Genomic DNA, 25,096 nt, shown 5'->3' on the forward strand with positions numbered 1-25,096 from the left:
TGGAAGTGAATCCGCAACCTGATTGACCTACAGGAGAATCCCAGAATTAGCCAATCATGTGTGGCCCATTGTGTAAATAATGTATATAAAGCAGATATTTGGGGGGAACTTTCATTCCTCGCTACTATGAGCTGAATAAAGAGCATGAAATCCACACTCGACTCCGAGTATATTTCAGTTACATAAGTCGTGTAGCCTTGCCACAGCAGTGAGACGAATAATGCAAATTTCGGCAGAAGATGAATGTCAGTGGAACAGAAACGCTGCAGCTTGCAACGAATACAAGGCAGAATGGGAAATGATGTCTTCTTACATCCCGACTCTTCTGCTACCCTTGAAGCCATATGCTATGCATGTTTACTTAGAATAAGTCCCCCTGAGTTCCACAAAGCCTACTTCAGGGTACATAGGATTTTACTGTTGATCTTGTTCATTATATTTTTAAATTCTCAGGCCAGCTGACAGTAGCTGTATTGAGTTTCTCTACAAAGATGAACCACTAGAGGCCACCACACACCTAATCAAGCAAAAATCCTCCCCTGGGGAATACATTACCGTGATCTGTCTTTCATGTAGTCCTCCCCCCCCCCAAAAAAAAAAAAGTGTGGAAAGGATCTCCATTCAGTTTTCTTTTCTTCTCCATTCATCCCATAATGGTTCAATTTAAAGCTTCAGTCATAGCCATGAACTGTGAAGACAATGGATTTCGGAACGACTTCTGGGAGCACATGTTGAGTGGGAAGCCCTCCCGCCAACATATTAAAAACAATAAAGTTTAAACTAAATTGCTTACTTATGCAAATGTGGCTGCACATGCATTATGTATATATTGATTGTAAATCCACACACACTTAAAAAAGAAAGGCGAAGGAATTAATTACATAGGGACAACCTTTGAAACTTGCCTATTAGATTATATAGAAATAGACCAAAAAGAAAAGAAAGAAAGAAAAAGTACTGGCTATTGTTTTATTAACTACATCTGATGTGCTCATTGGAGAAGTGTCCAAACTGTGAACAGAATCAGCTTGAAAGCTAAATATTTATCACGGCACGTTATATTTTTAGATTGTCCAAGTGAACGTTTCCAGGTGTGTTTATGTCTCTCATGGAAATCAGTGCTTACCTTTGGCTGAATTGTGCTCTTTGTGCTCAAGCATATGGAGTGAACTAAACTCTTTAAGGGGGGGGGGACCTTCGGTTTCTATACATAGCAGAAGCTGTTTTGCTCTTCATATAATCTAAACCCCATGGCATGGTCCCACATACAAATGTAACAAGATAATGACCAATGATAAAGCCTTGCCATCTCATGGAACTGCGTGCAAGCCAGTCTAAAGCTGCGCTTCTACCTTAGCGATTGCTGTGTAAACATTCTATATTGTGCCAGCATCCCTTTATCTGGCTACTGGAACAGAGATGCTAGACTTTGCTCCCTGCCAAAGAAAGCAACTTAACTGGCACCAGTAACCCTCTTCAGCAGGCTGGAGTGACCAGCTTCAAATACCAATGTGAAAGTGGGTGAGAAGGCTGGTTCAGCAGAAGAGCATCTGCTTTGCCTGCAGAATGTTCCAGGGTCAACTCTGCCATTTCTAGTTAGGGTTCCCAACTGAAACCCTTGAGAGCTGCTGCCAGTCTGTGCAGACAGTACTGAGCTAGATGGGCCAGAGGTCAGATTCAGTATAAGGCAGCTTCCTGTGGTCCTGTGACGGCAAGATTTGGGGTCTGAATGGTGCAGCAAGTCTCTCCTTCCTTCCTTCCTTCCTTCCTTCCTTCCTTCCTTCCTTCCTTCCTTCCTCCCTCCTTCCCTCCCTCCCTCCCTCCCTCCCTCCCTCCCTCTAAGTGTCATAGCAAGGGTGTAGCATTTGGGCTGCACCCACAATTTTGCCATGAAGTACCCCAAGTACAAATGGCTGTTCTTAAGTTTCGGGATCCAAATTTAGTTGAACACTTTTTGTGTCCTCTTTGTGCACAGCCTAGTTGTGGCCAGGGAAATAATTTCCCCAGGAATATAGCAGGTGAGAGTTTTCCTGAAAAGTGACATATAAAATAATAATAATAATAATAATAATAATAATAATAATATAAAATAATATCCTTCTCAGAGACACGGGTGGCTCTGTGGGTTAAACAGAGCCGAGGACTTGCTGATCAGAAGGTTAGCAGTTCGAATCCCCGCGACGGGGTGAGCTCCCGTTGCTCGGTCCCTGCTCCTGCCAGCCTGGCAGTTCGAAAGCACATCAAAGTGCAAGTAGATAAATAGGTACTGCTCTGGCGGGAAGGTAAACTGTGTTTCCATACGCTGCTCTGGTTCGCCAGAAGTGGCTTAGTCATGCTGGCCACATGACCCGGAAGCTGTACGCCGGCTCCCTCGGCCAGTAAAGTGAGATGAGCGCTGCAACCCCAGAGTCATCTGCGACTGGACCTAATGGTCAGGGGTCCCTTTACCCTTTATCCTTCTCTATTCTCCCTCCAGTCAACCTAAAGGCATTATCAGGGTCTAGGGCATATTGCAGCCAGACAAGAACACTTGTGGCATAAAGCAAGGCCTGTGTTGGGCATGGCTTGTGGAAACTCCCGAGGGCCAAACAGAGAGGGCTGGAGGCCGCAATCCTGAGGTTCCCCACCTTTTCTATATCCTTGTTTGAAGTGCTCTGAGCTTTCTCTACTCTCCTTCAAGATCTGCTTCTGGCCCTTTGTCTAAACATATCAGCTTCCAATTTAATTTTATCCACAGTTTTGATGCACTCCACTTTCATTACAGTGCCTTAATAGGTGCCACAGTTTCCAAGGCTGCAACCTCAGCAGATGCTGCATTTTATTCTTTCACAAACTCTGAGTCACCATTCGGAGAAGCCAAAGGGAACGCGTTGGGGAGCAAAAGTTGTTCCAGATTGTAGGAAACATTTGGCTAACAGATATGTTAAGAATCAGACTTTCCTGCAATAGGAGTCTTACCCCCTTATGGGTTCCCTCCCCTTTGCCTATCAACACAAATAGTTTTGTCCAACTTCTGATTATTTCATCACTTCTCTGCTGTGTTTGCTCAGCTGTGCTGCCACTTTGCTTTGCAAAGCTGAGTAGCTACCAACTTCAGCTAGCTTGCATAGACAAGAGGAGGTCTCACACGGTTTTATATCATACTCTCGCTATGACATACCTAGTGCATGGTATGCATATTAGCTGCAAACAAGCATCCAAAATGCCTCCTAAAGTAATATTTATATTCAAGCAGACCAAGACCAAAATAAAAATAAAAACAACCAATTTGATATGCTTATTGAAGAATGGTGAAACCATGAACTGAATCAGGTCGAAAGTAAGTATTTATTAAAACAAAGCTCATTGAAAGAAAAACACGTTTGAGTATATCCTTTGGTTTTGGATTTCTAGGCCATCATACTCTGTAATTTGGACATGGGCAACAAAGAGTGTATAAGGCATGTATAAATCCCAAAGCATTTTTACTTGGTCCATTGTCTTTTGTTGAGGAGGCTCCCATCAGTCAAGCAATGGCCATATGGTTGGATTGCATAAATATCCAGGTTCAATCACTGATGTTTTTACTTAAAAGTATCAGAGGGCCAAATGAAGTAGGAAGTTGAATGCAAATTTGCACTTAATGTGTGCAAGATGCAAATGATTTCAGCTTTGGGTGCGGGGCTAATTGTAGAGATCACAGTAAGTGTTTGGGGGGGGGATTTAACACTCTCCTCTCCTGCTGTGGTCCTTGCAAAGCTCACTCCTTCTTAAGCTGGCCTTTTCATTGGAAGGATATTCTAGTTTAGCAACAAAAGGGAATTCCTTTTAAAGGGGCAGCATAAGGGAAGGGAAGGGTTAAAACACCTTCCCCACTTCTAGCATTCATGATAATGATCCCCCAGCAGATTCTACTTGCATTTTTAAAAGAAAGAAAGGCAACTGTTGACATTATACATACACAAGTTTCATTTTCTAGTTTGGCCATTCACATATTCATGTTCTGTAAGAGCTCTGGCATTCCCATTTAAAATGGAGGAGGACTGACTCATCCTTTTACATCTTTAGTGTGTATCTTCACTAAAAACATAGTGTGTAGTGCTGGTATGAGTACATACCATGTGTGGCTCCTGGTTGGGGGGATTAAAAATATATCCACACAGTTCTGAAGTCAGATTATTCTATGTGCACCTAGTTGCTGTAATCCACATCACAAGTTTATGGGCTCTGATGGATTACTAGGGTAGCTTCTAATCCAGAGATATTTAGATCCATTTAAACAAGTGCAACTTACTTTATTCTTTTATCCATTTAAAATAGTTCGGACTCAGTAATGTCAATAAGATGTCAGTGCTAGCTCACTTTCCCCGTCTTGAGCTCACTGTAGTTTATGCATATGATTTCTGACGTGGTTACTGGGAATTTTGCAAAGCAAAATGGTGGAAACAAAACGGATTCATATAGACACCTATACATTGTAGTTACATTTCTCTCATTTGTTCCCCAATAAAAAACACCCAGTAAAATCTTTCAGACATACCTGAAATATTCCAGTTAATATAAAAGTTCATAAAACAGTCATAATTTCCACATTGTTTCCCAATTTTGAGTGTTGCAGGGTTTCATTGTTCTTTTGGGGATGTTGCTTTGAACCATAAGTTTTCCATTTCTTTTGTACTTACTTCAGAAGGAATGGCCTTTCGAAAACTATATGTCAGTATCTCCAATATATGACTACCATTTCCACTTCCAAAGGTCCCATTTTTTAAATAGTCTTGCAAGTGTCATTGCTCAAATCTACACTACACTACACTACACACACACACACACACACACACACTTTGCTTCAAAGTTTGCATTAACAAGGATGAAATAATTGCGGGACTAGTGCTTTTTCTTTAGATTTAAGACTAAAACTAGTATGAGGAAAATAAATGAAAGAGAATGGTTTTACCAAACTAGATTAATTTATGTATAAATAAAAATGTTTCTTTCTGTTCATTTTAGGAGTATGGTGAAGCCAACTATGATTGCTTCCAACTTGCCATGTTTAATACTTGGTATCCATCTCATATAGATTCTTTCTTACCTACCTCTTCCATCACTTCTCTCCATATTTATAAGCTAAGCATAATGTAAGTGGAGTGGTTAATATGCATAACTACCAGTCCTTGTGTGCATTCCCCATGGTCACGCAACATTCTCATGGAGAATGTTCATGTAATCTATCCATGAAGATGCAGTTGGTTGATATACATATGGAGAGCTGCTACCAATCCATGTCAACAATACTGAACTAGATGGTCCTATGGTCTCAGTATAAGGCAGCTTCCTGTGTTGTGAGGAAACCATTGTTCCCCTCTCAGACCTCAAATTCCCAGAGTGGTTTACCGATCAATCCAGGGAACTCTTGGAACTGTAGCTCTGTGAGGGGAACAGGGGTCTCCTACCAACTTTCAGAACCCTTAATAAACTACAGTTCCCAGGATTCTTGGGGGGTTGGGACCATGATTGTTTAATGTGAATTCATATGTATGTATAGTGCATATATGACCGTCATCTAACCTTACCATAAACAAATACAAATAAATTCTCCTTAAATAGCCAGCATTGTCGTATCTACCTGGAAACAAATCAAGATGAATGCTCAGTAAACTGGTCATCTGGAACCACCCTGTGCTAGATATGTTCTAGATTTAGCATCTAAAGAATGAGTGGCATACACATGAAGATATACCTCCCATAGCAGTAGATACACTTAGTCTTATGTATGAAATGCCTTTTTCAAATGTTTTGGTTGCTTGGGACGTGTATTTTTAATGTAAAATTGCTTTTAATCTGGTTTCATTTTGTCATCTGCACCAGAAAGGTAAAGAGTTCAGTGGTGTTGTCTTTGAAAAGAATTACACAGCTCGATATCAGATTTATTGGCTAAGTGTTATTAACAATAGTCTTGAGACCAGATCTGTTTAAATTCTGTCATATAGGAATCTGAATACTTAAAGCCTACTGTAAGTCCAAATGGACTACCCAGTGTTTAGAAATCATCTGACACAAATCTAGCAGCTGGGAATAATCAGATAGCACTGTGGGCTGAACATGCATGTAACCCAAGTTCTCCCAGGAGAGGTGCTTCTAATGGGGCTACTGAACGCATGAGTGTTAAAGTTGGTTCACTTTTCTTTAAAACAAAATACATTCCAAATATATGTCAGACCCCCAGCTGTTTTTTTCCCCCTGAGGGAGGCTGTTGAGTTGACAGACAAACAGAAATATGAAAAGAATAAGAGTGATGGAATGTTATAATAATATCAAGATGCTTTAGATGTGTATTCCTCACAATTCTCATACTATACCGTATCTTTCTCCATTTCTGTTTCAACAATAAGCTTTGCATGGCTGAGATCATTCTTCGGTTGCTGATAAACTCTATAAAGAATGCCACAGGAATAGCTGAATCAATCTATAACAAGGCTAGGCCATTTTGTATGGGTCCACAAATCAGCCCGTTCGATCCTGTTTATGCATTGGGTTTTTGTTTTTAAAAATCTGCATAGAAATTCACATTTAAGTTCTTTTTTAAAGATGCATTTTTATCTTACGTAAATCAGTAAGTATTGTTTTAAATTGTACTTGGATATGCTGTTTTTCTGGATATGCTGTGATATGATGCAGCATTAGGTCTGCATCAGAGCAAAGACCAGTGGATAACTAAGATCCAGACTGCCCATTAATCCAAGAAGGAAGGAGCAGGTAAATTCTGAATTTTCAGAGCTCAAATTATACCATTGCGTGGACAGGTGGAGTCCCCAGATCCCGAGTGGTCCCCCCCCCCCCGTCATGTGGAATAACGACTCTAGACAACGGGCTATGGGATTAAATTGGCCACAACTTTATTAAATTTCAAATGTGGGTAGACCTTGGCTCAGGCATTGGGCGTTCTCCCTCCCCAGTCCCCAGCCGGGGACCTAGGGAGCATCAGGGTTATCCAATGTGTGTGGGGGGGGGATGGGCCGGCTCTGGAGAACGTATGTTCAAGCAGAGATAGCCGCCCCCGTTACGCCGCCGCAGGGGACAGCAATGATGACCTTTTGGCGTACGGCCAAACCCTCCCTTCAAAAACCCCTTTAACGGGGAACCCTGGTATCGCCGCCGCAAAGAGGAAGATGGACTAAAGGATTCCGCCCAAGGCCTGATACTGCCAAAGTTGTGACGTTTTGCTACGGGAAAGGCGAAACCTGCCAATGCAGGGAAATTCCTTTCTGGCCCTTTAACAGCGACCTTATCGTAGCAGCGCCCGCATACCTGTGGAGACAGGTTAACCTGCAAAACCTATGAAGAAAAGTTAACCTGCAAAAGAAGACATTAACTGAGGGTGGGTAGGGTGGGAGAAGCTCTGGAGCCAAGTGAGGATTACCAGGTAAGATCCACCCTCTATTGTGTGGGCAGGTAATCCCTCCCCATACCTGGCCTGGTTTCCCTGGCAACGCTTCCCCCAGGTGGGATTGGACAACTCACTGGGGTAGGCGGGGACCTCCAGGTATCCCACCTGAGGGAAGGCAAAGCCTATGCTGATGGGGCCACTCCAGATCCAGGGCTGCACGCGTCCACGCAAAGGGCGCCCCCCGTTTTAAGTGGGGAGCGGTCATTATCTTTAGGATGAAGCTACAATGGGCAATTTCCTTTAGCAATAAATGGGTTTGATTATTATTCTTTCAACCTTTGCAGCAAATGGGAATATGAGGTTGCTATCTTAAAACACGCTCAGAATCCCCACTTCCAGTGAATCTTCATTTCTTTCCAGTGTTAACAGTTTGATAATAAAGAGTACATCGCATGAGCTGATGCCACAGTGATGCTCTAACTCCCCATCTGCTGTGGAGACAGGTACGTGGGTGTGGCAATGCAGAATTCAGGCTTCTGCAGACCATGGCGCATGCACACGCACACACATTTGTAGCAGATCAAAGTAAAAGCAATGCACACCTGGCCCCTTTCAGGATTTCCACATGGATATGTCAAAACATGAAGAGAAAGATCACCCACATCATATCTCAGAAACCCTGGGCTTTGCCTTCCTGTTTGCATGTTGACATAGACTGCCCCAAGGAATAAGATCATATCAGAAAGAGCCAGCCCTAAATACAACAAGCTTAAAATAATGTGGAACGAACAATACAGCTGATGAAGGAAAAGCCTGATGCCTGAAGTCTTAGGTAGGGTGAAGTTCTTGTCTGATGTTTAAGTTTGAGGCAGGCATTCACATCTGCTATATTTGTGGGCGTTGCTTTGAGATGAGACAAAAGGCCTTTTGTCTCATCATTTTTTAGTTACATGAAGTTCACGTCACGATTAATTGAGTGATATCCGGCATATGTCAAGTCTTCTTTCCTATGTGTGCTGAAATGGCATTTATTTTATTTTTTTAAAATAATATTTATTAAAGATTTTCAAATATAACAAAAAAAGAAAAACATCCAAATTTAGAACCTTATTTTCATTGGCTTCTTTCCAGGACTTCCCCTCCCCTCCCCCTCTTGTATTCCAGTTCTTTCAAATAGATTCAGCAAATTCTTACCCCAAATTTTAAAATTATTATCATTGGCCCAATTTAAAAAATATTTTCCCATCCCCTAAAATCGACCTGTTCCCTTCCGCGAGTTCCCCTCTTTAATATGCAATACAGATTAAGATAAACAGAAAAATAGAAAAAAGAATAAAATGTAATTTAACACCCTTTGGATTCCAAATTTCCCTCCCCCCCCTTCCCGGTTGCGTTCCCAATGTCCGTCAATGTCTACTGTCATCCTGGAGCTCCCACATCTAAACCACAGTCCTTCACCAATCCGCTTTGCCGTCTTTTTATTAGTCTTTGCCGTCTTTTGGTCATCTTTGATTTCACATGTCCGATCTTGGAAGGAGTCTATCTTCCAACTTTATCCAGTTCTTGTTATTCTTGTTGTTCTTATTGTTCTCTATTGTTCTCTCTCCTCCTCTTTTTTTTTTTCCCCTGCTCTCCTGCAGAAATGTTCTAATTCCAAAAAGTTTCTAATTCCTCTGCAGAGGCTTTGTTATTCAGGAACAAAACATTACGTCAAGTCCCTTCCATTCTTCAATAGATAAATCTATTGTCTCCTTTAGTGTGTATACCTCTGTAGATAAAATAGTGTTCCATTTCTGCAGTTTCCCAGGCGATAAAAAGTCCTATTCAAATTCAATGCCAACAATACTTGTAGTGTCCCACAGCTCCTCTAGAGGGATTATAATAACTCAGTTTCCTTCCCGATCAGACCCAACAGTCAAAGTAATTTATTATTCCTTGTTTTAAACAATTTATATCCAATTTGTAACAAATGTGACCAGCAAAGTCCTCGTAACAAAGTTCTCTTTTTGTTCTTCCGCTTTGACAGCTCCTTTGACAGCTATCAAAACCTCTATTTCTCCTCTCCCGGCGCTCTTACGGATCGCTCCTGGGGTTTCCGGGGGGGGGGGTTGCATTTTCGTTCACATTCCACTTTTCTCCTCCAGCCGTCTTATAATTTTCCATCGCGAAGTTAATAACTTTATCCAAAAAAAAGGTTGCGCTCGATCTTAGTTGTCAAATCCTTTGTTTTAGCTCCTCTACAACAGGGGGGAGTCCTTTTTGCACCTCCCCCGCTTGCTCCAAATTTAAAAAGAATTTTTCCCCTTTTTTAATCCAAGTTCCAATTACTCACGGGTTATTCTTTTAAAGTCCAAATTTTCAATGGAAGAAGTCAGCGCTCTCCGTCGAATGGCATGCGGCTTCGCTCGGCAGGGGAAGCGGAGGACTCACAGCACCCCCCCCCGTCACCCGCTCCGCAGCCTTTAAAAAGGCTCCTTCGTGGGTCGGGGGGCGCAAACGGTGCCCGCCGAGTCACCATGCCCATGGGTTTCAGCGCCCATGGTTTTTAAGGGTCCCCGCGTCGCCGGCACGGTAGAACCCAGCCCCTGCTGAGCAGGCTCCCTCCGGAGCTCGGAGGGAGTCCGCCATTCGGCGATGGCGCCAACCCGGAAGTCCTCGTGTGCTGAAATGGCATTTAGTTCCAGTGAAACCTATGCATCTATTAAGGTATATGCCAGTGTAGTCCAAATAGACTCCCTAAGTGCAGAAATGGCTCTAACTGGGTTTTGTTTTGCTCTGTAGACCCTCTGCTGAGTATGAGCAGAACTTTGCATAGTTCAGTCATGTTTCAACCCAGAGCCACTAAAGGAGATTCTGAGAAATCAGGAAGGAACTGACTTCAGTTTCAAAACTTAAAAGATGTAGTTTAGAAATTAATAGACAAATGGGCAGATGGATGGATGGATGGATGGATGGATGGGAATCATGAGACTGGATGCTGGCTGGATGCTGGGACCTCAAGCTTGAGAAGAGCTCTTTGCATGGAGATTCTTAAGCAAGGAAGCATTGACTTTGCAGTCACTATAGCAAATGGCTTGCCAGGGACTTTTCTGATCTCTGCCAGTTTCCCCCTCCCTGCTAGTGCACAGGAGAAACAATCCACAATCCCTGGCTTAGTGATATAACCAGAAAGTAGATTTGTTTGAGTAAAACAAACCACAGCCTGTTAGCCAAGAACAAACATTGGCTACAGATCATCATTTGTTTGGAATGAAACAAATCATGAAACCCACCTTGGGCATAATGGGTTCCTTTTCCCTGGGTGCTAGCAAGGAGGACCATTACAATGGTTTACAATGAAGTGCCATTAATATACAGCTCAAACATTTTTGGGTCCATTCAGTCCATCTGCAAAAGCAATCTTTCTGAGAGCCTTTTAAACTACTTTGTCCTCCCCGTAGATGTGTAGTGGTGTCTTCTCTTGAGACTTCTAGTCTGGTGATCTGTGTTGATCCATTGGTGGTCAGGACACCCACAGCTCTCTTCAAGCTCAATCAGGAACAGGGACTTTCAACATCAATATTCTTGATAAAGATCTTTGGATTGACCAAGATGGTTGCCAGAGAAGTCTGAAACAAGACATATGTACACCTCATGCTCAAAGCCAGGAGTCAAGAACAGTATTCCATAATAATTAAGGTCTTTTATAACATGAACTACAAAGCTTATGAGGCATGGGGAACATACTGTACTTTCATTTATGATGGGACTGTACACATATTTTGGTCCAAAGCACACCACAATTTTTTAAAGATTCTCAAGATTACAATTTAGATGAATCCACAGCTATCGTTTGTAAATCTATGGGGCAAGGAAGCAAATGACTATACATTCAAAAGAACTTTTAGCTTGCTGTTTGCAGCAGCTAGCATTTCTCTTGTGCAAAAGTGGAAAACATTGCAAAGTTTACAACTATCACTGTGGTACAAAAATGTTTGGCATTTTCAGAAAATAATAATGCATACTTGGGAAGTCTCAGATGGATTGGCAAACCTGGAACATCTTTATGCCATATGATGGGACTTTATTACTTACACCACTACAAAAGCTGTGCATAACTCTTTAACTCTACCAATGCATGAAATCTGGGCATCACAATAATACTTTTTGTTACTGGTCCCCTTATGTTAGTCTCATCTGATTATGAACCAACCATAAGAATTTGTATGTTAGATTCCTCTTTTCTGTTTTGGTTTATAGTATATAATTTAATTGAAAACACTTTTAAATGACCTAGAAAGCTTAGAATCAGTACACATGTGGCATATGACATCACATCTACTGGAAATGTCTGAAAATTGGGTATTGTGTGTCAAAATTTGGGGCTTAAAGAGTACTTCATGACAGAGATCAGCACTCCAGCACAAGGTAAAATACAGAGGATGGAACATGTGATAGTTCCAGTCTGACTACATAGGTGAACATGCCAATGAGAGAGAGGGGTCCGGAAACAACAATTGGTGTGTATCTAATTTATACATGCTTGAAAAATGATGTATTTATTTTTGTTAAATGAATGCTGAATTTACTAGCTTTTATGTGAAAATTCAACGCATGAAGTGATAGCTGTTTTTGGTGGCTGAAACAGGCACCAATTTCCTTTTTGCTTCTATGGCTAATGCACCAGTTTTTGTTCATCCATAATGGGATTGTTGCCATAGCAGTGGCTACCCAAACAGAATGCATTAAGCTCTAATGCATTTTCCCTCTAATGTTCTCTGTAATGTGATCAAAATTCTATTAGGTGCACAACTAATATCTACAAAAGAAAAGCATTAAGAATGTTGTCATTCCCCTCAAATTACTTGCTTTGCAGTCATATTGATTTTCGTGAGGCTGCTCTGGAGTCCTTTGTGTCCTACTGATGTAACATCTTCTGGGAAGTCTGCTTTGCTACACTAGGCACATTTATTCTTAGATTTAACTTCACTTGTGGAAACTACAGCGTCATTTATGGCTTTTCATCCCCCCCCCCACATTTATACCACACCCTAGAAAGTGAGATATTGTCCAAGAATGGAAAATCTCCATTCTCTGGCATGCTGGAAATAGTTGAGCTTTTGGCAAACATGATAGCCCATCACTCTCTTCCAGAGAACTATATTGCAAAGTCCAGGATGAAAGGTTGCCAAGGAGGAGATTTCAAAAAGCTTTATTTCCTGATGCAAACAATCAAGTTCATCCCATTTGCCGAAAGGAGTACAAGTATTAAGGGCTCAACTTGCACATTACACATGAATATGTGCAAGGGACAACTGAACAGTACATGCCTTTTCTGAAAAGCAGTGTTGGGAGGGGTGATTGGAAGAGGAAAAGCAGCAGAGGAGAGATGCTTTCCTGTTTCCCCACCCATTGCTTTACTCCTTAAAAACCTAGGGATGTAGGCGACGCTGTGCTCTAAACCACTGAGCCTCTTGGGCTTGCCAATCAGAAGGTTGGTGGTTCAAATCCATGCAATGGGGTGAGCTCCCGTTGTTCTGTCCCAGCTTCTGCAAACCTAGCAGTTCAAAAGCATACCAGCGCAAGTAGATTAATAGGTACCACTGCGGTGGGAAGGTAAACAGAGTTTCCACACCCTCTGACAATTGTCACAGTGTCCCATGGCACCAGAAGCAGTTTAGTCATGCTGGCCACATGACCCAGAAAGCTGTCTGAAGACAAACGCCGGCTCCCTCGACCTGAAGCAAGATGAGCGCCGCATCCCATAGTTGCCTTTGACTGGACTTAATCGTCCAGGGGTCCTTTACCTTTTCACTGAAAAACTTCCAAGACAAGGCATCCCACATCTGCAGCTGTGTGTTCTATCTTTCAGAAACATGTATGTAACCTTGTGGCTCTGGAGGGAGATGTTTTGCTCAGGCATGGTGTAAGGCAGGCACCACCAACCTTATCAAGCCAATTGGCACATTTGCAAACAAAAGCATGTTCCATTCAGTTCAATGTGAAAAAGCAAAACATTGAATTGATTGAGTGATTGTTTGATTTCCACACCGCTAAATGCATTTGAAATATCTCTAAGCAGTATGCAGAAAACTGAAGCAACAACAGACAACTTAAAGAAAATATTACAAAATACAGTGTTACATATAAAAGTGTTACATTAATACAAAGTTACTAATATAATTGTAAATCAATATTGATTCATTTTCCTTCTGACTGATACACCCTCCCTCTCAGCCTCTGGCTTCTCACCCAGGGTCCAACAAACTTTCAGCTCACCCACAAAAGTTTCATGAGAAGAGTTCCTAGAAGCAGCAGACATCACCTTGGTCTCTCACTCTAGACTTGCTTTTTATGGGCAGGCTCAAGGTAGGTGGTTTTTCCTTAGGCTGCCTACAGATGTGTCCCATTCAGATGCACTAGAAAGCACAGGTCCCAGCTGCTTTCAGCTTGTCCCATGCTTCTTAGGCATGGGTCTGAGCAGTTTTCCATTTACCACACTGCTTTCTCCAGGAAAACTAACTCTTCCTATAGAAAACCCGATTGATGTCTGCTCCAATTCAGCTTTAAAGATGGGATTTTCCCAGCGGAAAGTGGTGGGACAAGCAGAATGAGCCCCTAGTCTAAGATTACAGGGACAGTCTGGCCAAGGATTTCTGCAATGTATGTCCTTTTGATCCGTAGATGTTCTTCTGGTGCAGTGGGGATTCGAACCGCCGACCTTATGATCAGCAAGTCCTAGGCACTGAGGTTTTACCCACAGCGCCACCTGTGTCCCTAACCGAAACTCATACATGCAACCAAAAAGTACAAAGGTTGATGCACCAGTGCAGAAAACAAATCATACGGACATGGTGCTAGGCAGTACATGAAGCAATATCTGATACCTCTATCAAATTACCCTTGTGATTCTATTTGATTCTAGTTTGATTTCCACCATTTTAGAAAAATGTTTGACTGTGTTCAATTAATTTATTATTGGAATGCTAAGCCGTAGGTGGAACATATGGAAAGTTGAGTAGATCAGTGCTCTTGGCTATTTTCATTAAATGATTCTCTTTTAAGTTTCTAATAGGGGAAAAATATTTTGTTTCAATTAGATCAGAGCCACTTGCTGATCATGTGACATTTTGATACAGATTAATCAATTACAGCTGCCTCCAAACAGCATGACAGCAATATTGACTGAAGCTTAAAACCTGCATCTCATCAAGTTCCACAAGGAGGCATCAATTTCTGATTACACCATTCATTTTCTCCCTATTGCTTGAGGCCTCTCATTATTTACCATCTGTAAAGCCTTAACTGACATCATGTAGGAGAGAATGCAAGTCATAGGATCACAATTACTATTGTCAATTATGCAACAAGGCTGCAATCCACAGCCTCCTTCAGCCAGATATATAGCTTGCCCAAATATAACACTTGAGTATCACTGAAGCATGGCGTGGAAATGAGATCATCCATACCTGCCCTACACTCCTGGCTACTCATCTCCTTCCCTGCCTGATTGGTGCACATTTCTTTTAATATTAAATGGCATGCACACAAGTGATATACATACCCAACAACCCATACATTTTGCACACACATGAGTTACTGGGTTCAATGGAACTTGATTTGCTCAAGTGTAGTTGCAGCATCTTAGAATGAGGTAATGAAAGGCATATGCTGCCACCACCATTATGGGTTTTTCTCTCTCGTCTTCTTGGTAATCACATGTATAACATAGTGAAGGACACAGAAAAGAGTCAGGTTATATGTAAAATAAAAAAGGGAGAAAGTGAAAGACACCAATTATCAGATTCATCTGTCCCTGTTCTGAGGTCATTCTGCCACACACACACACACAACTGAAATCTGAACACATGTCAGTTTTCTGGGCTAAACAAGTACCTTTTATTAGACAGAAGGACTGGAATAACTTCAACTAAATTTTAACAGGATTATGGAACAGTCATCCAGAATGCTACATTAAATATAACTATGAAAGCTAATTTGACAGGTGTTCAGATTTTGGTTGCACTAATAGGCCTCAAATTTCCATTTAGTAATACTTTATATACTGAATATCATAGGACTTTGGCTAGGCGGTTTTACGTTTCTGACTTATTTGGCTTGGCTCGTGTTACATTTAAAATACTCTATCAATTAATAGGCATGAGCAAGAAGTAATTTTCTTCATTCCACACCAAATATTGCCTTTTGACTTGATTGGGGAAAAACAAACAAACCCAGAAACGAGGTTATGTTATTATACCCTTCCAGATAAAAATGCAGTGGAGCATAACGGATATGGAAATATCTGAAACAGAGAGCCTCCAAACTCTCTGTGATCAGGCTTCACAGTCACAGAAAACTGCAAGCACATTCAGCTGGATGGTCTTACAATCCACCTCGGACCTTCCCACTCAACATACGAAGGCTGTAGTGGTGTGCACAGTCCAACAGTACCTTCATTGATCTAATCAATAAATGGTAGGTAGCAAGGTAGCGAGATAACCAAGTATCTTCTATCAACTCCCACTAAGAAAATATTGGCCATCCATTCTAGGTTATGAATTCCTAAACAAAGGAACAGTCAACCAGCAGCCATAACAATACTCTATTTTTATGTTACCTGTTCAGAGACAAAGAGATAAACAATTTGACCTCATCCTTACTACTAGATACCAACTAGTAGAATAAGTTTGAATGTCAGAATGTGAATCATAAGAATTGGTCCTCAAATTAGGAGAAGACCTAGAGTATTTTCAGATGTGGGGATTATTGTGTTAGTTTTCCCAGTCATAATGCTAGAATTTTTATCCTGGCTTTTAACTTCCATTTACATTGCATTTACCTGCTTTACCTGGTATTTTATGGAACTGTGGCTTTTGGACTGATATAATGCCATGTAACACTAACTTTTTAAATGGCAGGAACAATCTGCATGCCAGAATACTGCTCCCAATTTTATCACATGAAATTACAATGCAAAACCTCTGTGATTGTCTGGGTTAACTGGGTTGCAAATGGATTTCTTTCTGGAAGCAAATAACACAGGAATGGGTGCTAAACTTCTGCTAGATTCTGCTATTTTTCCATAAGTAGTGTTTACATTCTCTTAGAGATTATATAAAATGTGGAAATTATCAGGCAAGGAAACGTCTGGAAAATGGAATAAAGTGCTGTCTGAGTGTAGCCCTAACATAATAGATTCGGATTTTGCAGGCGGGGCTTAGCATAAAATAAATGGTATACTGGAGAAAACTTCCAGTAATTACTTTTCCTAAGAAAATGGAACTGTGTCAGTTCATTTCCCAGACAACTACTGTTTTCACTGCACTGTTTCTTGCAAGTCTATGACAAAATCATGGCAAGAGCTGGGAAAGGAAATCTTCAATAAATATTTTTCCTAATGGAAAATGCTATTATGAAAAATCCTCTTTTTCTGGATGCAATTTTGCTAAATGACATACAATGTCAACAAAGCAAGAAAATGAATTTCAGACTGCTAAAAAGGTGTTGGAACATGTTTCACTGACATATCTGAAACTGCATTCCTTTGTCCTAACTTGGGGTAGAAACTGTTGAGATAGTTAAAATAAGTCCCATTTTCAGTAGAATCAGACCTGGACTGTGAAATTTTGTTTAAAATTTATTTTCAAATTTCTCAGACAGGCAAAGGACCTTGAATCTAAAAATCTACTTCTCAGAGTACTTCATGTTTGAATTTACTTATGTACAGATATGCCTAATCAATCAAATGCAGTGGACAAAGACATTCAATCTGTTTTTCTTCAGTTGGCTTGGCTCTGCTGTTGAGATGATGATCAAAACAAACCATATCCTCCCTGTGTGGAAAATACATTTATATAAGGTATGCAAAACAGGATGTGACAAAATTCTGGAGAGAAAGCACAACACTGCCTGCGCATGGGGTTCTGGTATAAATCAGTCTTCAGCACTGGGATTCATGTTGGAGGCTACACCAACTGCTTCGTTCAGCAAATGCTAAGGGAATAGGGCAAGCACAAAAAATGTGGGGGGGGTCAATGACATCAAGGATTTACATTGTCAAGGAATGACATCACAGTTGCTTTCAGTTAAGCAAGAATATTCCCTGCAGTGGTTTGTTCATTCGAGTGTTTCCTTGATTAATAAACAGCAGTAATGACTTGTTTAAGGTGTGTTCTATACTAATGTGGTGCTAAAACATATATCCAGCATTTTGAAAAAGCATTCCCTATCAATTAATAAGAAAAGAAATTACATTTGAAAACTATCAAAGGGGAGAGGAAAAATGTGTGAAATTCTCATAGGTGAGGTGCAGGTTTCTTCATGCACTGATCTTACTTTTGATGTGATTTAGCGGAGTTCTAGTGGAGTTTTTTCTTTCTATAAATCATCTTTCCCATGGTGTACACTCTGCAGCCTCCCCAGGTGCATGCATTCCCATTAAAACCAGGGGAAGACTTCATGACTTAAGATTGTCTATGGGATGTTTTCAGATCAGAAAGCCAAGGAGGCTGCAGAGTGCTGCAAATGTGTTTACTGGAAAGAAGTATGCTTATGCCGGCCTTGGCTACTTTGTGATGGTAAACTCTACACCCACTGGAATTCTAAAGAAATTCTACAATGCTCTGAGCATTTTTTAAAAAGTGGAAGCCTCTTTCACAGGGGGAGGAAGCTTTTGAGAAATTTGAGGGCAAATTTTGGCACATTACTAGTTAGAGCACATGACAAAGGTTCATTTCCAGACAGGGCTCAGAAAGGCTCCCGTGTGAAACTGTAGGGTGTGTCTCTCAAAAGGATTGACCATGTACTCCCCTTTGATGCAAACTCTTTTCTCTTCAAGTGATGGAGGAGGATCGAAAAAATGCAGGAGAAATGTTCAGTATAGAACTAGCACTGCAGCTCAATCCAAACCTTCCCCAGTTACTTGTTTAGACAACACCCACTGCTAAAGTAATGTGGAGGTGGCTGTTCTCCTGACCTGAAAATGGTTCTGTCCTGTTTCCCCAAATCCAAGTAGTAGGATGGGCCAGAGGCAGATGTGAGGTAAATTTTACCTTTGTGCAGTAGGCTAGTTTCTACCCACAACTCTTTTGTTCTCCATCTAGGCAAGCAAAGGGCATGGCCAGAGTTCAGGGGCATGTCCCAGTCAAGCAAAAACACTTGAGGATGTGAAGCAGGACTGCTGAGAGCATGACCTGGGGAGGCAGAGCATTGCTGGGAAGTGGGTGTGATGTGGGGGGAGTCTTGAGGGCCAGATAGAGATGCTTGGTGAGCTGCATTTGGTTCACCACCCCTGCTATACAACCTGCTACCATCACAGACTCTCTCTCTCCACAACTTGTATACTGACGGAGAAAAAGGGCTTACATGAACTACAAAGCTTTGAAGACACCTACACAGAAGTTATGTAACATTAGCCCTTTCACTGAAATTCACACAGATTTCTATTAATTATACAAACAGATAATCAACAATGAGCATTTTGTTTCATGAGAAACGTCTCCATTTGGGTCAATTCTCTCTATGATTACTTGCAAACATGTTATCAGACCAAAACCGAAGTCATCCCTCACTCACATGTACTTTATTGTGGGAGTGGGAGACTGAATTCCCAAGTGGCTTTCCACCATAACTAGGCCTAGGCATTAAAATTTCTGGAGGCCAATATGATGAGGAGAATAGATGAGCCAGCAGAACCAAACAGAAATGGAAAGCACTTTCCTGAATGCTCATAATCAAACCAAGGGAGGTTCTCTCATCTCTTCCTTCTAGAATTTGATCCTCTTCCTAATGTATTCATTGCATCACAACTGGAACGGAACCTGTGAAGCCATTCCTTTTTTAAAATATATGGAGATATAGTAAGATTTCTATCCTACTAAAATACCACTATTAATAACAATAATGTTCACATTTGCATTCTGTAAGGCAAATCTCCCTCATAGTGAATAGCTTCCCAATATTTGCATCCATAGTGAAGGCTAGTCCATTTTCTCTCACTGTCTTCGTTTCAACAAGTTGCAAACATACCTGACTCTCAAGTCCCCTCGTTCTCTCAACATCTGTAGAACAAGTGCAACTTTGACTAATGGTGCGTGCCCTTCAAAATGTTGGAGACATAAGGCTTTTATTGGAGGAAAGCAGGAGATTGCAGCTGGTGGAGGAAGGCAAATCTATGTGAAGACAATAGAGAGAGGAACCACCCCCCAAAAAAAAAAGACCCTGTAGAAGAACTCACTTGAGGAGGTTATTCATAGTTGTCAGAATATGAATCCTCAGGTGTTTTGTTTTAACTGTTAAATTAGTAGTGTTTTTAATAATTATGAGTAATGCAAGTCAAGCAAATCCTTGAACACATATTGATGCTGGAACAAGGTCCATATCTGTCAAAGGCAGCAACTTCCAGATGTGTGTGTGGTACATTAGCCAGGATTTTTCCATCCTGAGATTGTACACTATCCCAATCGCTCCTTTCTTCATAGAGCCGTGATAGTGAAAAAGTCTATAGAGCTTTCTAGGATTATGTTTCCCTCAATAATATTTAAATCAGCTGTCCTGAACCTGGTGTCCTCCAGATGTTTGGACTATAATCCACATCAGCCCCAGCCAGCATGACCAATGGTCAGGGATGGTGGGACTAAGGGAAGTACTGTAGCTCAGTGGTACAGCATCTGCTTTATGTGAAGATGGATCCAGAACTGGAAAAGATTTCCTGCCTGAAACTCTGGAGAGCTGCTGGCAGTCAATGTGGACAATATTGAGCTCGGTAGACCAAAGGTCTGATTGAGCATAAGACAGCTTCCTATGTTCCTGGAGTTGTAGTCCAAAATATTTGGAGGGCACCAGGTAGAAGAAGATGCTTTAGACCCTTAAAAACTATTCTTGAGGAACTATTTCTCTGCACATGTTGCATCTTAGAGTATGCTTGAGAGAGCAGGTTGAGCAGGAACACTTTTCCCCATTGGGATGACTTCATTTATGGTGAAAGCACCACCATATGTAGTCCTTGAAGACGTCAGAGCCCATCCCATTCATTTCTTCTCTTTTTCAACCAACAAGTGGCAATGCAGTTACTAAATCAAACAGCCTGGAACATCATGGAGAGGAGAAATCATATATGAATCAGTTTTTGAAAAGGAAGCTTCAGAGAATACTAAAGGTTAATCTTTGTCAACTTCTTCCCTGGAATATTTAGCTTCTCTGCAATGTGTTCATGCTAAACCAAATATGTCTCCTCTTAAAAAAGAAAGAGCTACAATCTACTGACAGCTAAGTATGACCTAGTAGGTTAAGGATGAGAAACTGAATATACATATATTCCCAAAATCCTTGCAAATAAAGTTTGACCATCTTTTTGGTCATCTGTTACAGGTCTTTACTTCTGAACAGGCAGGGCAAGACAGCGATCTGGGTACATTTTCATTTTGCAGCTCAGTTGAAGTGCTCTTTTATATCATACTGTTGTTGTTTTTTAACCATGAGTGCTGAGATGTTGCCTGCATACTTTTTTGGGAGCAAATGTTTTATTTTATCTTAGCATTTAAAGTTTAATATTATTTTAAAATCTCAAATGATTTTAAAATCCTAGGGCACAATCCTTGGGCAGCAGTGGGGCTTATGTGAGCACCACATCGGAAGTGGGGAGGAGGCAAGAAAATTGCTCATGTTTCTTGTTCCAGCTTCACGCTGGTGCAGCAAACAAGCCTGGATCAAGTCTTCACCACAACCTGCCAATAGCTGAATTGGCTTGGGAACCAGAAGATCCTTGGTTGGCTCAGCTCTGCCGCCAAAACATCCCATTTGGTGGTTTCAGCCAACCACCTCTAGCAGAGAAAACACTGGTGGTAGCTTCTGCTGGCCTGTGCTTTGGGCCAGGGGAGCTCCCATGGCAAGGGAGCCTCTCTCCCAGTGGAGCCTGGCACACTCAGTGGCACAGCCAGGCAGTGCTGAGCAGAGGGACAGCTCTGCCTAATCCAAATCCACTCCAGCACTATCTCTCCATGTCTCACCTTTCTTCCATCGCAGAACTCAAAGCAAGAAATATTATGGTTGCTAGACATCCCCGTTTCCCGGGGACATTCCCCGGATTTACAAATCTGTCCCCGGACAAAATCTGTCCCCGGAATGTCCCCGGATTTCATTTAATGTCCCCAGATTTATATTTTAAGTGTTGTAGATTTATTAGTAGGGAATGAATGTTGCGTGATTGATCAACGGTACAAGACACATCATATGGGGACTTCCAGTGAGCCAAAATGGCAGGCACCATGGCAGCAAGCAGCTCCTGAAGCCAGCCAGAGCCAACTGCGCTGCCAGGCTGGCTCTGGGCTGCTGAGACTGCCGCTGCCACTGCCACTGCTGAGGGGGAACTGGGGACACCCGGTGCGTCAACTGGGGGAACTGCTGAAACCGCAACACAAATCGAGCCAGGAGCAAGAGCGCCTGGCCACCCAGCCAACTGCCCAGTGGCACTCCGGGGCCAGGAAAACCCTGGAGCCGACACAGGGAGAAGGAGGAGAGGAGAAGGAGAAGGAAGAGAGAGAAAGAGGAAGGAGAAAAAAGAGGGGAGCCCTGACCTTGCCACGCTGCCGCTGAAGACGAGAGGTAGGAGAGCACCAGGAGGGCAAGGATATGTGGCCAAGCCCAGGCCCGACCCAAGCCTACTCCACGGCAGCTAGCAATCCAAGAGAGCAGGCCGGGGCCCAGAGGAAGGCCACGCGACAGAGACCATGGAAGAGAAGATATTACTTCTTATTTAACTTTTTTAAAATAACTTTTTTCTCTTTTTTTAAAAAAAGTGTCCCTGGATTATTTGAAAAAAATCTGGTAACCTTAAAATATATGCAGTTCCCACTCGGTCTCCTGTCCAGCAACTGAGCAGTTCCAGACCTGATCAGCTTCAGCAAGATGGCTGCATCATATAAACACATAAATCTGAAAACAGAACCACAAAGATCACTGTCTTCATGCTGCTTACCCCAAAATATTGCTGATATACTATCATGCATTCCCCATTTCCCCAAATGGTGAGAAGTTCCAGAAGCAGCATGACAGCTTTTAGCTTCCTTGGGATTAGAGCAGTAAAGACTTACAACATCTTTGCGATATTTACTTTATTTACAAACCCAGCATATGTGGAGGTCAACAGGCATTCATATATGTGCAGACAGCACAGCCTACATCAATTTTCTGGGGAGCAACTTGTTTCTCATCCTCCATGCCCCTTGGCTCCATCCCAGTCTGCCAGAATTCAACAGAAGCAAATTCTCAATTTCAGTTTATTCCAGCTAGAAATACTCCTCTCTCATTTATCTCTCTCTCTCTCTCTCTCTCTCTCTCTCTCTCTCTCTCTCTCTCTCTCTCTCTCCCCCCCCCCCCCGTTTAATTATTCCCTACTCAATTATCAATGGTGCGAGCAGGAGACTAGGGCCACATTATCTGGCCCTGACCCCACCATTTCATCTCCATCAACACTGCCTCCCTGCTGTCCATGCATTATGGAGGAGCCTCTGTTGAGGTGAGCCTGTTCTATGTTCATAGGCTGCTCCCCCTTGGGATGTAAATCACACATCATGGGAGAAGCCTAGGCCCATAGAAAAGGTTCCACTCTACAGTAGTTCCTCCCCAACATGTTAAATTATAGAATTCGTTCCCAAAAGTTATAGTGTTGACCACCAACATGGACGGCTTTAAAAGAAGATTAGAGAAATTCCTGAGGATAACGCTGTCAGTAGCTACTAACCATGGTGGTTATGTTCTGCATTTGCTGTTGGAGGCAGTATGTTTCTGAATATCAGTTAGTGGAAACTGTGGGAGGAGACAAGGAAAGAAAACCCAAGCAGGAATGTTGTTTGGGGGAAAACTGAGAATCACTCTGAAGAGATGGGAGATACCTACAGGCAAAGGATTGCATTTCCAAAATATGGAATCTGCATTTATGGTTAACAAAATTTGGTTTAATCTTATACCAGTTCCAAGAATCTACAGTTTGCTTCAATTCAAATGACAGTTTCTAAATCATGTTTGGTAAACGAAGAAAACCCAAGCATTCTTCTCTGGCCTGATTAGAGCACTGAAGGCATGGTGCACATTATGGCCATGAATTGTTTTCATTCCCCACATTCATATGCAAATTATCCATTTATCATCATCTCAGTCGAAGAACACATAACAGATGCCTAAATGTTTCTTATCATGTACACAATCTGAGCATTCATACTTGCGGAGTGGGGGGGCTATGTGAAATACCTTGAGATTTAGAAAAAATTATTGGATTTATAAGCAATGGTGGTTGGCCATGTTATGTACCCTTCTATGAAATTTGCTTGGAGTTCCTTGCATTTAATAAGGTTCTTATTTAAGACTAATGCCATCTAAGCCTGTTTTTCATTTTTGACTTTGAATAGATGACACTTAAGTTAATAGCTTATACGTTTTTCTCCTTTTGTGTGCCATCCAAACGACTTATCCTACATATGTGCTTGTGATTACAAATCAGCAAATAACTCATAACATATTCCATTGGGGACATATCTAAAAAAAGACCACGTGAGTCTCTGATGTATTCATAGTAACTTAATAAAGCAACTTTAGCAAATAATCCTTTATGTCTAGTTTACAGGCATTTTTCTTGAGTAAGTTATTAGTCATATACTGAGCTAGCTTGATAGCATCTACAAAGTCAGCTGGTAATGATTCCCCCCCCCCCGCAGTTTTTACAACAGGGCTCTATATAAGAAAGCAAGAGCATTTCACTGATAATGCCATAGATTTTAAGCACTTCACCCAGTGGCAGATACAGTGGTACCTCAGGTTACATATGCTTCAGGTTGCATACGCTTCAGGTTACAGACTCCGCTAACCCATAAATAGTGCTTCAGGTTAAGAACTTTGCTTCAGGATGAGAACAGAAATCGGGTTCCAGCGGCGTGGCAGCAGCGGGAGGCCCCATTAGCTAAAGTGGTGCTTCAGGTTAAGAACAGTTTCAGGTTAAGTACGGACCTCCGGAACGAATTAAGTACTTAACCTGAGGTACCACTGTACTGTGTTAAAGGCCTGACACATAGGGGTGTAAGAATGCTGTTTCTGTTCTGACTTGTATTACGGTATTTTAATATTTTGTTTGAAGCCGCCCAGAGTGGCTGGGGAAGCCCAGCCAGATGGGTGGGGTATAAATAATAAATAATTATAATTATAATTATCATCATCATCATCACTATAATCACTTTTCCTCTTCTGCCACAGTTTGGTTTCTGCCAATTCTACATTATTTGTTTTGCTATCGTATTTTACTTTTTAAATATAACCTTTTTCTTAACTTTTCAAATTTTACAAATTCTTTTAAACAACCCTCAGAATAAATCTCTCATATTCATTGACTTCCCATCCATCCTTCCATGATGTTCTTTTCTTACCTTATAAAGCTCCTATGCTACTTATATTTTACCAATTATATGTGTTAATTATCAGTGATTAAACTGCAATTCTCACCTGCTGCTATACTTCAAATCCTACATATGTTTTAACATAACCATAATATTTTAATAGCATAGCCATAGGTGGGGGGTTTTTTTTTGCAAATATTCCATGAAATATTTCCATTCTTCAAGAAATTTTTCTTCATTCTGTTCATTAATTTTCACAGTCTAACCATCTCATCTGTTTTGTTTTTGTTGCGTTGGCGTTGGTTAAATGTTTAGTTGGGGTTGGCAGTTATTTTAATTTGGGTATAACTGTAAACTGTTTATTGTTGTT

At 41.4% G+C, this 25,096-nt stretch overlaps 1 long non-coding RNA gene across 6 annotated transcripts in view; it reads left to right on the top strand.

The window, feature by feature from the left end:
• Positions 1–1,395: 1,395 nt before the first annotated feature.
• LOC307214359 overlaps positions 1,396–25,096 on the top strand; it is a 55,522-nt gene continuing 31,821 nt past the window's right edge. For 2 of the 6 annotated variants that reach the window (XR_013837971.1, XR_013837972.1), the window contains exons 1-3: positions 1,396–1,521; positions 4,987–5,114; positions 6,655–6,732. This is a non-coding gene — a long non-coding RNA (uncharacterized lncRNA). Of the gene's footprint in view, positions 1,522–4,986; positions 5,115–6,654; positions 6,733–7,707; positions 7,820–10,144; positions 10,264–10,803; positions 11,519–25,096 lie in introns of those variants that run through there. The other 4 variants (XR_013837973.1, XR_013837970.1, XR_013837974.1 and 1 more) reach the window with 4 other exon arrangements.

Source organism: Podarcis cretensis (assembly GCF_951804945.1).
Source record: "Podarcis cretensis genome assembly, chromosome: 4".
In the NCBI taxonomy this organism is placed as follows: Eukaryota; Metazoa; Chordata; class Lepidosauria; order Squamata; family Lacertidae; genus Podarcis; species Podarcis cretensis.